This window comes from Amblyraja radiata, chromosome 25 (genome assembly GCF_010909765.2).
Source record: "Amblyraja radiata isolate CabotCenter1 chromosome 25, sAmbRad1.1.pri, whole genome shotgun sequence".
In the NCBI taxonomy this organism is placed as follows: Eukaryota; Metazoa; Chordata; class Chondrichthyes; order Rajiformes; family Rajidae; genus Amblyraja; species Amblyraja radiata.
In genome coordinates this window covers 29,367,521-29,379,909 of record NC_045980.1, presented here as the reverse complement: position 1 = coordinate 29,379,909, position 12,389 = coordinate 29,367,521, and the positions used below count along the sequence as shown (strand labels likewise).

Sequence of the window (12,389 nt, the reverse complement as noted above, 5' to 3'; positions counted from 1 at the left end):
AAGCCTCCACTTCAACATTTACCCCACTTTCAACCTCAAGGCCCTCCGCAACCTCGGTTAAGACCAAGAAAGTAACACCACCGATAACCATGGAGGTAGGTGGGTCTGTGCCTCAAAAATTAATAAGGAGCACAGAACTTGGAGGGAGGTTGCAATTTCATTTGGAAGCATGGTGTAAGTTAACTGTGGATAGGTATATCCTTAGCAGTATTAAGGGATATCTTATAGAGTTTATACACATACAAGAACCTCCAGTACAACATACACCGGACAGAACTTATATGCTTACCAAATTAGACAGAGCTAAAGCAAAAATTGAAATACAAAGGTTGTTCACGAAAGGAGTAATTGAAAAAACCAAACATGAACAACAGGAATTTGTCTCAAATATATTCATTAGACATAAGAAAGATGGGGGTTGCCGGATAATTATTGATTTATCAACACTTAATAAGTTTGTACAATATGCTCATTTTAAAATGGATACTTTTAGTACTGCTACAGAGCTAGTGTCGGCAGGCTACTTTATGGCAAGTATTGATCTGCAAGATGCTTACTATACGGTACCCATCAGAGAAGAACACAGACGGTTTTTGAAATTTAATTGGATGGGTCAGCTATGGCAATACAAGGCGCTACCAAACGGGCTAACGTCAGCCCCTAGATTATTCACAAAAATTCTTAAACCAGCTTTGGCATTTCTTAGACAACAAAACTATAGAGTGATGGCATATTTGGATGATATCTTGATTGTGGGGAAAACTTATGAATTGGCTAGTAGAGCAGTGGTTGCCACAAGAAAATTGATGGAACAGCTGGGATTCATTATCCATCCAATTAAGTCAAGATTAACACCTGCAACTAATATTGATTACTTGGGGTTCACTATTAACACACTTGATATGTTAGTGACTTTACCTATAGGGAAAGCCACTGAGTTCCAAGAGGATTGCACAGAGCTTATTAATACCGTTAAACCATCCATTAGACGGGTAGCCAGGATTATTGGGAAAATTATAGCCACGTTTCCTGCCATTCAATTTGGACGATTGCATTACCAAAATTTACAGAGGGCTAACAATTAGAGCTATAAAAGAACTACAATGGTGGGAACAAAATGTTATATATAGCTCCAACCCAATAGTTATTCCAAACCCATCTGTGGTATTACAAACAGATGCCAGTGCACTGGGTTGGGGAGCAACGGATACCATCTCGAGCTCTGGAGGGAGATGGAATATACAGGAAACTAACCTACTTACCACAAAGGGTATAAATTACTTAGAAATGTTGAGTGCTTTTTATGGTTTAAAATCTTATTGCTCGGGAATGATTAACCAGCATGTTAGATTGCAGATAGACAATACCACGGGGGTGGCATATATAAATCATATGGGTGGAAATATATCAATATCCTGTGATGAATTGGCAAACCATATTTGGGAATGGTGTATCCAAAGGAATATTTGGTTATCGGCTACGTATCTACCAGGGATACTTAATTCAGTGGCAGACGCCAGGTCACGAAAATTTAATGAAAATACGGAATGGATGTTAGACAGAAAGATATTTGCTGATATCACAGCAAAGTACGGAAGGCCGGATATTGATCTTTTTGCATCCAGGTTAAATCATCAGTTACCTAGGTATATATCATGGGAACCAGATCCTGAGGCAGAAGCTACAGATGCATTCTCTTTGCACTGGGGGAAATGGTTCATTTATGCATTTCCTCCTTTCTGCCTCATCAATCGGGTACTACGGAAAATTCAGCTAGACTCGGCATCTGGGATTCTCATAGTACCTGATTGGCCTACCCAACCATGGTTCTCGGTGCTGCAGGATTTGGTGCTTACACCATATATTACTTTAAAACATAGTCCTCAGTTGCTGGTGCATCCGGTGACTGGGGACAGCCATCCTTGCCATAATTATCTAAATTTATTGGTTTGTAGACTCTGAAGGAACCATTTCGGCATATGGGTTTATCTGATAGAACTGTGGACATGATCACAGCAGCACAGAGACTTTTCCACTCAAAAACAATATTTATGTCATGTCAAGAAATGGACTAAATACTGCCTGGACAACAATCTAGACCACAGAAAGGTGGATATTCCAGCTGTCCTAGAATTCCTCACAAGCCTGCACTTTGAAGGACTCAGTTACAGCACGGTCAATAGTGCTAGGAGTGCCTTGTCCAGTTATTTATGGGAAGGCACAGAAAGACAGGGTGTCGGCTCACATCCTCTAGTAATAAAACTGCTACGAGGCATCTTTAACACTAACCCACCAAGGGCTAGATATAGCCAAATCTGGGATGTGAGCGTAGTCCTAAAAATGTTACGGAATTGGTCACCGGCTACGGCATTACCGCTAAACTATCTAACTATGAAAATGGTTATGCTTATGGCGCTGGTCACAGCGCAAAGGGTCCAGTCATTACAGAAGTTAAGATTGGATAACTTGACGGAGGCGACAGGAAGGCTGATTTTCGTGATCCAGGGCCTTATTAAGCAAAATAGACCAGGATCAGCGGGTCAGGTGATAGAGTTCATAGCCTATCCACAGGATGAACGTCTCTGTGTAGTAAAACACATCATGTTATATATGGACAGAACGAAGGCTATCAGAGGCAATGAAAAGGCTCTTTTAATTAGCCATAAGAAGCCATACCATAAAGTCTCGACTCAGACCATTTCACGGTGGCTGAGATATTGCTTAGTTCAGGCAGGAGTGGACACTAATGTATTCAAATCTCACTCCACCAGGGCTGCATCTACATCAGCAGCTAATCGCCTGGAGGTACCGATGGACAATATCCTCAGAACTGCAGGATGGTCATCAGAGAAAACGTTTCGCACATATTACAACAAACCAGTTAGAAAAGAAGAAACGTTTTCGGGCAAAATTTTGAGTTCTATTTAATTTACACCTGAAGCTTATAAGGTTTATAAATTGATTTAATAAATATTATTTACAATTTTTGCTTAAAAATGTTGGTATCATTGTATTTTTTTTTTTTTTTTTTTTTTTAAATACCAGTAACAATTTCTCCCAAACTACCAAGGCAGTTGTGAAGATTGGACTCGTTCCACGGCATGAGGTCACAGAGCTTTGAAGTCTTCACGAAGTCACTCACGTGACTCCGAAGTAAAATAGTAAGATTAAACGAGAACTTACCAGTTTGAAGTTTGATCTTTATTTTATGAGGAGGAACGTTGAGGGAATACGTGCCCTCCGCTCCCACCCTTATATGGTCATATCTTAAACTGGTATCTCTTTAATAATCTTACTATCTTAGGTCATTATTTTCTATCTGTGACCTCACACCGCTGCTTTGAAGAATGACACGCATGCGCCGTAGGCGGGGTTCTTCACGTATTCCCTCAACGTTCCTCCTCATAAAATAAAGATCAAACTTCAAACTGGTAAGTTCTCGTTTAATCTTACTATTCTAATCCATTTTCTGTATTTATAGAATAAATTTGATTTTACAGGATTTTTTTTTAACATTTGTTTTCCCCACAGTAAACTTTAGAACCATTGTGGTTTTTTCTCTCCTTTTTAATCTTAATATTCATCTTTCTTGACAAACTAGTTGAGCACTTGTGACACCTGTGCTTTTTTTTAAGCCAAATATGAGGTTCTTAGTCTCAACCTTTTCAGGCATGACCACTAAATACCATAGTTTGAATAGTTTTCAGTCCCAACCTCCAGAAATTCCTTTCCCAAAGTTGATTATGTAGCCTTGCAGAAAAGTGCTTTGGAGACCTTTCTGAATTGGAATTCAGGAGGGTCAGATCCTTTTTTGTACAGAGCATACTACATTATTCCTGTATACAGCCATCCCTCCTGGTTTGCCAGCAAAGGACACCTTTCCCATGATTTTCCCTACCATCATTGGTTATGTAAAATATTATCAAATTTCTCATCTCAACTCCTTCTAATTGACCTGAATTGGTACAGAGTTTAAAAATTCTATATTTATAGGTATAACACTATTAGAAAAATGTGGCATGATACACAATTTAAAGAGATTTTGTAAACTGCTCTGATTTAAAAAACAAAACAAAACTTAAAGTCATGATTTCAGAAATGTTTGTAGTCCTTTTTGGACATGAATGTCCCAATGCCATTGAGTCATAGTTATTTCATGGAAATGAGCCCTTCAGCCCTATTGGTTCATACTGACCAATTTGCCTATCTGAACTTTTCCCATTTGTCCCATATCCCTATAAATCTTTTGTGTCCATGTAACTGTCTGCCTTTTAAACATTGTAATTGTAACCACTTCCACCAGCTCGTTCACATAACTACCAACCTCTTTGTGGAAAGAGGTTGCCTTTCCGGTCCCCTATAAGTCCTTTTCCCATTCATCTTAAATCTATGCACTCTAGTTTTAGATTTCCCTACTTTTGGGGGATGGGTGGGGAGGGGGGGTGGGGGAATAGACGGTGACTATTCACCTTATGCCTCATGATTTTTATATACTGCTATACAGAAACCCCTTGATCCCCTACGCTGCAGGGAGAAAACCCTGGCCTATCCAGTCTATCCTTTTAACTCAAATCCTCCAGTCCTGGTATCATTCTTGGTTTAGTTTAGAGATACAGCGCGGAAGCAGGCCCTTTGGCCCACTGAGTCCGCACCGACCAGCGATTCCCGCAGATTAAAGTTATCCTACACACTCACTAGGGACATTGTACACTTATACCAAGCCAATTAACCTACAAACCTGTACGTCTTTGGAGTGTGGAGAAAACTGAAGATCTTGGAGAAAACCCACGCCGTCATGGGGTGAACATACAAACTCCATACAGACAGCACATGTAGTATGAATCGAACCTGGGTCTCTGGCGCCGCAGGTGCAGTAAGGCAGCAACTCTACTGCTGTGCCACCGTTCCGCCCACGAATGTGAATTCTTGCCCACGCCCATTCTTGTGAACCTTTTCTCCACCATTTCCAGCTTATTGGCATCCGTTTCTCTAGCTCGGCGACCAGAACGGCACACAATTCTCGAAGGGTTGTCACGCCAACGTCTTATGCGGTTGTAACATGACATCCTGACACTGGGATATCTGATCCATTTTCTTACCATTTCCAGACTCTGAGAAGATCTTAAAGAGCTTGGCATTGTAAATGCTAATCTTGTGCCTATTGAAACTCATTGAATGCTGATGCATGCCTCAAGTTTGGTTAATACTAATCTTGTGTCTAAAACAAAAAGGTAATGGGTCAAGACACTTTCCAGGATTTAAGAACATTTAGGCTGATGCGTGTAAGGTACTTGGTTGCCAATGGTGTTGTTATTTTTGTTTGGGTTCCATTTTTGTTGATAATGGTGTTGGCATTTAACTGGTCATAAGTACTATTTAAATAAATTCTGGTAAATGATGTTAAAAATTACATAATGTTGCTTGAAGAAGGATTAATGCTTACCCCCAGCTTCTTGACTACCAACAAATGCAACTTATCATGCCACATTTCTGAATGTTAACTGCAAGTCACAGTAATTAATTTTATTTCATGTGCATTGAGCCCTTTCTTTAAGAGACAAATGATGGTGTGTGAATGCAATTTTGTTCCAGGCTTTGACGGTTTTAATTTTGCACCTTTTTGGTTGTTGCGAAATTGGCTCTTTATTAGTTCCAGTTTAACTGGTTAAGCATGAAAATAAATACTGCTCATTCACTAAAGTGGCAGCTGGTGGGTGTATGATCCACGTATCAAATTCTTCGTATGTTGCAAAACATACTTGGCTAATAAAGTGTGATTATGTGCTGGAGATGAGATAGTTTTTCAGCTATGTTCCAATTTTCTGGTGCAATTCCCGTGTTGCTTTGTGTAGGAAGAAACTGCAGATTCTGGTTTACACTGAAGGTAGACACACATGCTACTGTAACTCAGCGGGTTAGGCCACATCTCTGGAGAAAAATAATAGGCGACGTTTCAGGTTGAAACCCTCCTTCGGACTGAAAGTAGAGTTGGGGTGAGAAATAAACCCCAGGACATATCAGGGTCGGCAAAAGATGACCTCAGGAAGGGTGGAGCCCATAATGGCCCATTGTTGGCTGTGAAAGGTATGATAACGAGGGATTGTGAGGATGCAACCAGTGGAACTGGTATGACGACTAGGTTCTGTTCGTTCCAGAATGGATGAAGATTTTTTTATAAAGTCGACGGGAAACGTTGGTTGACCTGTTGGTGGAATACAAGTAAAAATGCACGAGCTCAAATTAAATGCTGAGTCGTCAAAAAATGCAAAGCAGACTGACTGGTATAAGATATTCAGTAGGCTGTTTAACTGTTGGTGATTCAGGCATTAAGTTGTGAATCTAGGTGCTGACTTTTCTATGTTACTAAGGGATTCTTGCAGAAAGTTAGCCCTGGTCAGTGGCTGCTTTAAAAACGGAATATATTCCAGTCATCAAATCAGAGAGGGAAATGAGGTGAAAAGGAACTAACTTTACTATCATGAAATATTTTAGGGATGTATTATTAATTATCAGGGCAATTCTGTTTTTTTAATCAACTTGGGGAGGCATGGTGGCGCAGTGGTAGGTTGCTGCCTTACTACGCCAGAGACCCAGGTTTGATCCATGCTTGTCTGTACGGGGTTTGTACGTTCTCCCCGTGACCTGTGTGGGTTTTCTCCAAGAACTTCGGTTTTCTCTCATACTCCAAAGATGTACAGGCTTGTGGACAAGCTTGTATGAATGTAAAAATTGTCCTTAGTGTTGGATAGTGTTAATATGCGGGGATCGCTGGTTGGTGTGGACTTAGTGGGCAAAAGGGCCTGTTTCCGTGCTATATCTCTAAAACCAAACTAAAAACTTCCATTGAGAAGAATAGACAAATCTCTACTAGTCATTAGAGAAACAAGGAACTACAGAAGTGGAGTCTGAAGAAGGGTTTTGGCCCGAAACGTTGTCTATTTCCTTCGCTCCATAGATGCTGCCGCACCCGCTGAGTTTCTCCAGCACTTTTGTCTACCAAGGAACTACAGAAGTGGAGTCTTAAACAAAACGCATCTGCTGGAGGAACTCAGCGGCTCAGGCAACATCTGTGGAGGAAATGGACAAGTGATGTTTCGGTCCGAAGAAGGGTTCCGATTCGAAATATCATCTGTTCATTCCCTCCATGGATGCTGCCTGACCTGCTGTGTTCCTCCAGTACCTTGTGTTTGGCTTTGTTCTGAGAGAGTGTATTTTATCCCCTCTAACTTTGTTTGTTGGATAAACAATTAACAATTAACTGCCAATTACTAAATATTGTATACACATTGAGATCCATCGATACACATCAATATGCTAGTTAATAGTATTTATCTTGGCATAATAATTGTTCAAAGCCAAAATGCTGATGATATCTTTGAATAATCCATAGCTAAATATGAAGTAAATACTCAGCTTGATATTGCTTATTAATGTTATAATTAAATTGCAAAAACAGGTATTTGAGGTTTACTTGCAGACTGAGCAAGATAATTAAGTCAAATACAATATTGCATTCAATGGCTGTTACTGAATGTAGGATTATGCATTCAAAATTTATATTAATACATTGGATTTTCAAGATTGATGTTTTTGTTGACATTCAAGGTTCTTTGTGTTCCTAATATAGAAAATACTACAGAGACCTGAAAATTTGAAATGTGAGCACAAGATTCTGGAAACACTCAGCAAGCCAGCACCTAATGTGGGAGAGTTGCTGGCTTGGGTGATTGTTTCTTTGAATCTGAAATCTAAAATATTGGCGATTACAACAGGTTTTGAGCAACATGAAAACAGGGAAATGTTAGCGGCATTGAAAATGGGAGATTGGGGAGGTGGGGGTGTGCATTTTGGACATGGTGAAGAAGAAAAGAAAAGATCATGTGTGGACTCCAGTGGAGGCAGGAAGGAATAAATTTAACAACACAATCATTAACATCTGCTGTCTGAAAAATTGTATGCAGTAGCAATTATCTACAATTGTGCTCAGGAACAGAAAGCTGTATCAGAAACCTTAATGCAGCTGGCTTGGGGGGCTGTTCGTGGTGAATTTTGTTGGAATTGTGTCAAAGATGGGGACAAGAATCAAAATCTTGGCAATGTAGAGTTTCTTACACTAGTGTGGATCAATGTGGAGGAATGGTTCATAAACACCCTTAAGATACTAATTTTCTCCCCTCTGGCTGAAAAGCCTCCTCTGTAGAGCCTTGTCTTTTCTTTGGTTCTACATTCAAACATAGAAACATAGTAAATAGGTGCAGGAGTAGGCCATTCGGCCCTTCGAGCCTGCACTGCCATTCAATATGATCATGACTGATCATCCAACTCGGTATCCTGTCCCTGCCTTCCCTCCATCCCTTTAGCCACAAGGGTGACATCTAACTCCCCCTTAAATATAGCCAATGAACTGGCCTCAACTACCTTCTGTGGCAGAGAATTCCAGAGATTCACCACTCTCTGTGTGAAAAATGTATTTCTCACCTCGGTCCTAAAAGACTTCCCCCTTATCCTTAAACTGTGACCCCTTGTTCTGGACTTCCCCAACATCGGGAACAATTTTCCTGCATCTAGCCTGTCCAACCCCTTAAGAATTTTGTACGTTTCTATAAGATCCCCCCCTCAATCTTCTAAATTCTAGCGAGTACAAGCTGAGTCTATCCAGTCTTTCTTCATATGAAAGTCCTGACATCCCAGGAATCAGTCTGGTGAACCTTCTCTGTACTCCCTCAATCAATCGTCAAAGCCACAATGTTTGCAACAACATGGTCATGCTAAAGTTTAACTGTATTTTCATTCAACCTACTTGCTGAAGACCTTTGAAACTTTCCTGTTAACCTAAGATAAAACACATGCAAATATCAGTAAGCTCTTCCAAAGCTGCACCCAGTTGATCAGTTCAAATATCATATATTGTTGGGCAGTGGATATGGACTTTGAATCCATTTACAAAACATTATTTTTAGGTGTCTCTCAAAGTGGAAAGTGAAGTTCTTTGCTTATATCTGTCATCGCTTTACAAAACACTGGGCCGGATTATGCGGTAGCAGGCATTCAACATTATCCATTATTAAAAATGTTATTACAAGGGAATGTACGAATGAGACTTTATTATCCGCTGTGACATGTCACAGTGAAATTCTTTGTTTTGCATCCCATACGCAAAGTATGTAAAGTCACCATGTAAAGGGGGCGGACAAAGTTACAAGTGTTTAATGTATATCCCAATGGCCCATCTTTGTTCTTGGCGGCCCCCAAAGCCGGGCCCCTCTTTGGTTTTGGTGGGCTCTCCTCTCCCTGGGTCCTTTTTCCCCCTTTTTTTCTTCTTTTATTTTCTCTCGGCGGACCGAGTCCCTCTTTGTTCTCTTAGCGCCATGTCCACGACCGACCTCCTGCGCCCACCGCTGGCCCATCCGACCTCCGGCAGGGGAGTTTAAAACTAGAGGGTATGTGTTTAAGATAAGAGGGAACATCTGAGGAGCAGACCTTTTCACAGAGGGTAGTGGGTATATGGAACAAGCTGTCAGAGGAGATGGTAGAAACAAGTATTTTAAAAATCATTTGGACCGGTACATGGATAAGAAAGGGATAGAGGGATTATGGGCCAAATACAAGAATATCACAATAGCATAAATAAGCATTTCTGTTGGCATGGGTGAGTTGAGCTAAAGGATCATTTTCTGCGCCGTATAACACTAGCTCTCTATGATTTGCTATACATAGAACGTAGTGCAGTACAACAGGAAACGGGAACAGGCCCTTCTGCCCATAATATCTGTGCTGAACATAATGCCAAGTTATACAAATCTCTTCTGCCTGCATGTGATCCATATTCCCCAATCCCCAGCAAACACATGCACCTATCTGAAAGCCTCTTAAACATCACTGTCGTATCTGCTTCCTCCACCACTCCTGGCAGCATGTTCCAGGCTTTTGTCCGACACATCTCCTTTTAAACTTTTTGCCCTCTCACTTTAAACTGCTAGTCCTTGACATTTCCATCTGGGGAAAAGTTTCTGACTGTCTACCGTATCTGCACGTAAACGCAGCCGAACCAAAGTCCTATAAAGGTGCAAGGTTGCTTCCTGACTCTTATGCTCAGTACCTTGACCAATGAAGGCAAGCATGCCACAGGCCGCCTTAACCACTCTATCCGTTTCCATTGCCACTCTCGGGGAACTATGGACTTGGTTCCCAAGATTTCCCTGTACATCAATGCCATCAAGGATCTTTCCATTAATTGTATTCTTTCCCCTTGCATTTGCCCTGTGCCAAAGTGCAACACTTGTGTGTTGTTGATAGTGAGACGTTTTGAGCAAACAACATGATATTGAGCAGATGATAAGTTGTGCAGAGCAATGCTAGATTGATTTTATTCTTGATAAGTTTACAGTATATAGATACAAGATAAGGGAATAACGTTTAGTGCAAGGTAAAGCCAGCAAAGTTCGATCAAGGATAGTTCGAGCGTCACCAAAGAGGTAGATAGTAGTTCAGCACTGCTCTCTGGTTGTGATTGGATGTAGGTTTAAGATGAGGGGTAGGAAATTTTGAAGATATCTGAAGAATTATTTTGCACCCAGAAGGTGGTTGCTATCTGGAATGCACTGCTTGAGAATGTGGTGCAGGCAGGTACTTTCATAGAAACATAGAAAATAGGTGCAAGAGTAGGCCATTCGGCCCTTTGAGCCTGCACCACCTTTCAATATGATCATGGCTGATTATCCAAAATCAGTACCCTGTTCTGGCTTTTTCCCCCATATCCCTTGATTCCCTTAGCCCCAAACGCTAAATCTCACTCGAAAACATTCTCTTCACATTCTTCACTCTCTTCACAACTTTTAAGAAGAATCTGGGCAAGCACATGAATCGCATGATGAGCAAAACATAAACTGCTGAAGGAACTCAGTGGATCAGACAGCATCTGTGGGGGCAAAGGGTTCATTGACATTTTGGGTCGAAACCGTGCATCAGGACTGAGTGTGGAGTGGATCTGCCAGTATAAAGAGGCGAGAGGGAGGCATATGGTAAAAGTCGCCCCTCGGGTTCCTATTAAATTTTTCCCTCTCTCAACCTAAACCTTTCCCCTCTCCTAAACTCATCCTCTGGTCTGTGATACTCTAATGCGGCCTCACCATTGTGTTATACAGCTGTAACATAACATCCCAACCTCTGTACTCAATACCTTGACTGGTTTGAAAAAAACAGGGTCCAATACTGTCTGAATATAATTTTGTAAGTAAATGTAAAGTGAATGAATCTTTAAAAAGAAATACAATCAGTATTTCCAGCGTGCTTATTTTGATACAGATTAAAATTTTGTGTCAGCCATTATCCATGAGCAACATCTAAAATCTGTTAGATGACGGTTTACTATGAATTTAATTATATAAAGTGATATCAGAACACTTCGGAATGGTGACCCGCTGTGCTGTACAGGATCCAAGACCGGGAAAACTTTGGATACTCTCAATGTAGTTTTGAACTTGGGTTTGGAATAAACAGCCTTCCCCTTTATCTCATGTCATCACAACATTTGGATCCCACATGGGTGTGGAATGTGATTCAACCATCGCCTGTAGTTCGTGAGAAGCTTCTCAGAAGTATTATAAGCGAAATCTAACGCCAAGGCCATTTACAGAGTTGTGTGTGAGAAAAGAGATAAGGGCATTGTTAACAAAGTGATGCGGAGGGGAGATAAGATACTTGAGAGATGGGGCCTTGCCAGCTGAAGGGGTGGCTACCAATAATGGTTATTTCATTTGAAGATGAGTAGGAGGAGCACAACGTTTTAGGTGATTGAATTTTCAGTTGATTCAACTGGGCAGAGAATGCCACGGAGGGATTTTGTGTTGAAGTGGAGTTAATTTGTCAGTTTATATGTAGCGTGTATGCTTTCACAGTGAGACAGAAAATGTTGGCGTAACTCAGCGGGACAGGCAGCATCTCTGGAGAGAAGGAAAGGGTGGCGTTTCGGGTCGAGACCCTTCTTCCGACTGAAGTCTGAAGAAGGGTCACAGTTCTACAGGAGCTGACTGCCTTGTGTTATTGTAGCTCGGCGTTGATACGTATGCCAATAATTTATTATTTTATCTGTTCATTGTTAAGCAATTTGTGATGAGCTCATCAGCAATTCCTGTGATCGTTGGAAGGAAATCTCTGTAATCATGTAACATCTCCTTTTCACTAAATTAGCCAAAAAGATTTTGGGGCTTAATTTCATGCACATTCATTTTTTTACTGGATAGCATGCAAACGAAAGCTTTTCACTGTACCTCTGTACACAGGACAATAATAAACTAAACTAATACATAAATACTTGGATTGGTTTGCCATTGTGGTAAAGTTTGGGACATTTGCCTTGTGGTCAGAAGTGATATCTTAAGATAAATGCT

The 12,389-nt window shown here is 40.8% G+C and overlaps 1 protein-coding gene across 2 annotated transcripts in view; it reads left to right on the top strand.

The window, feature by feature from the left end:
- mlec (malectin) overlaps positions 1–12,389 on the top strand; it is a 49,625-nt gene that overhangs the window by 24,122 nt on the left and 13,114 nt on the right. The gene's annotated exons all lie outside the window — the stretch shown is intronic.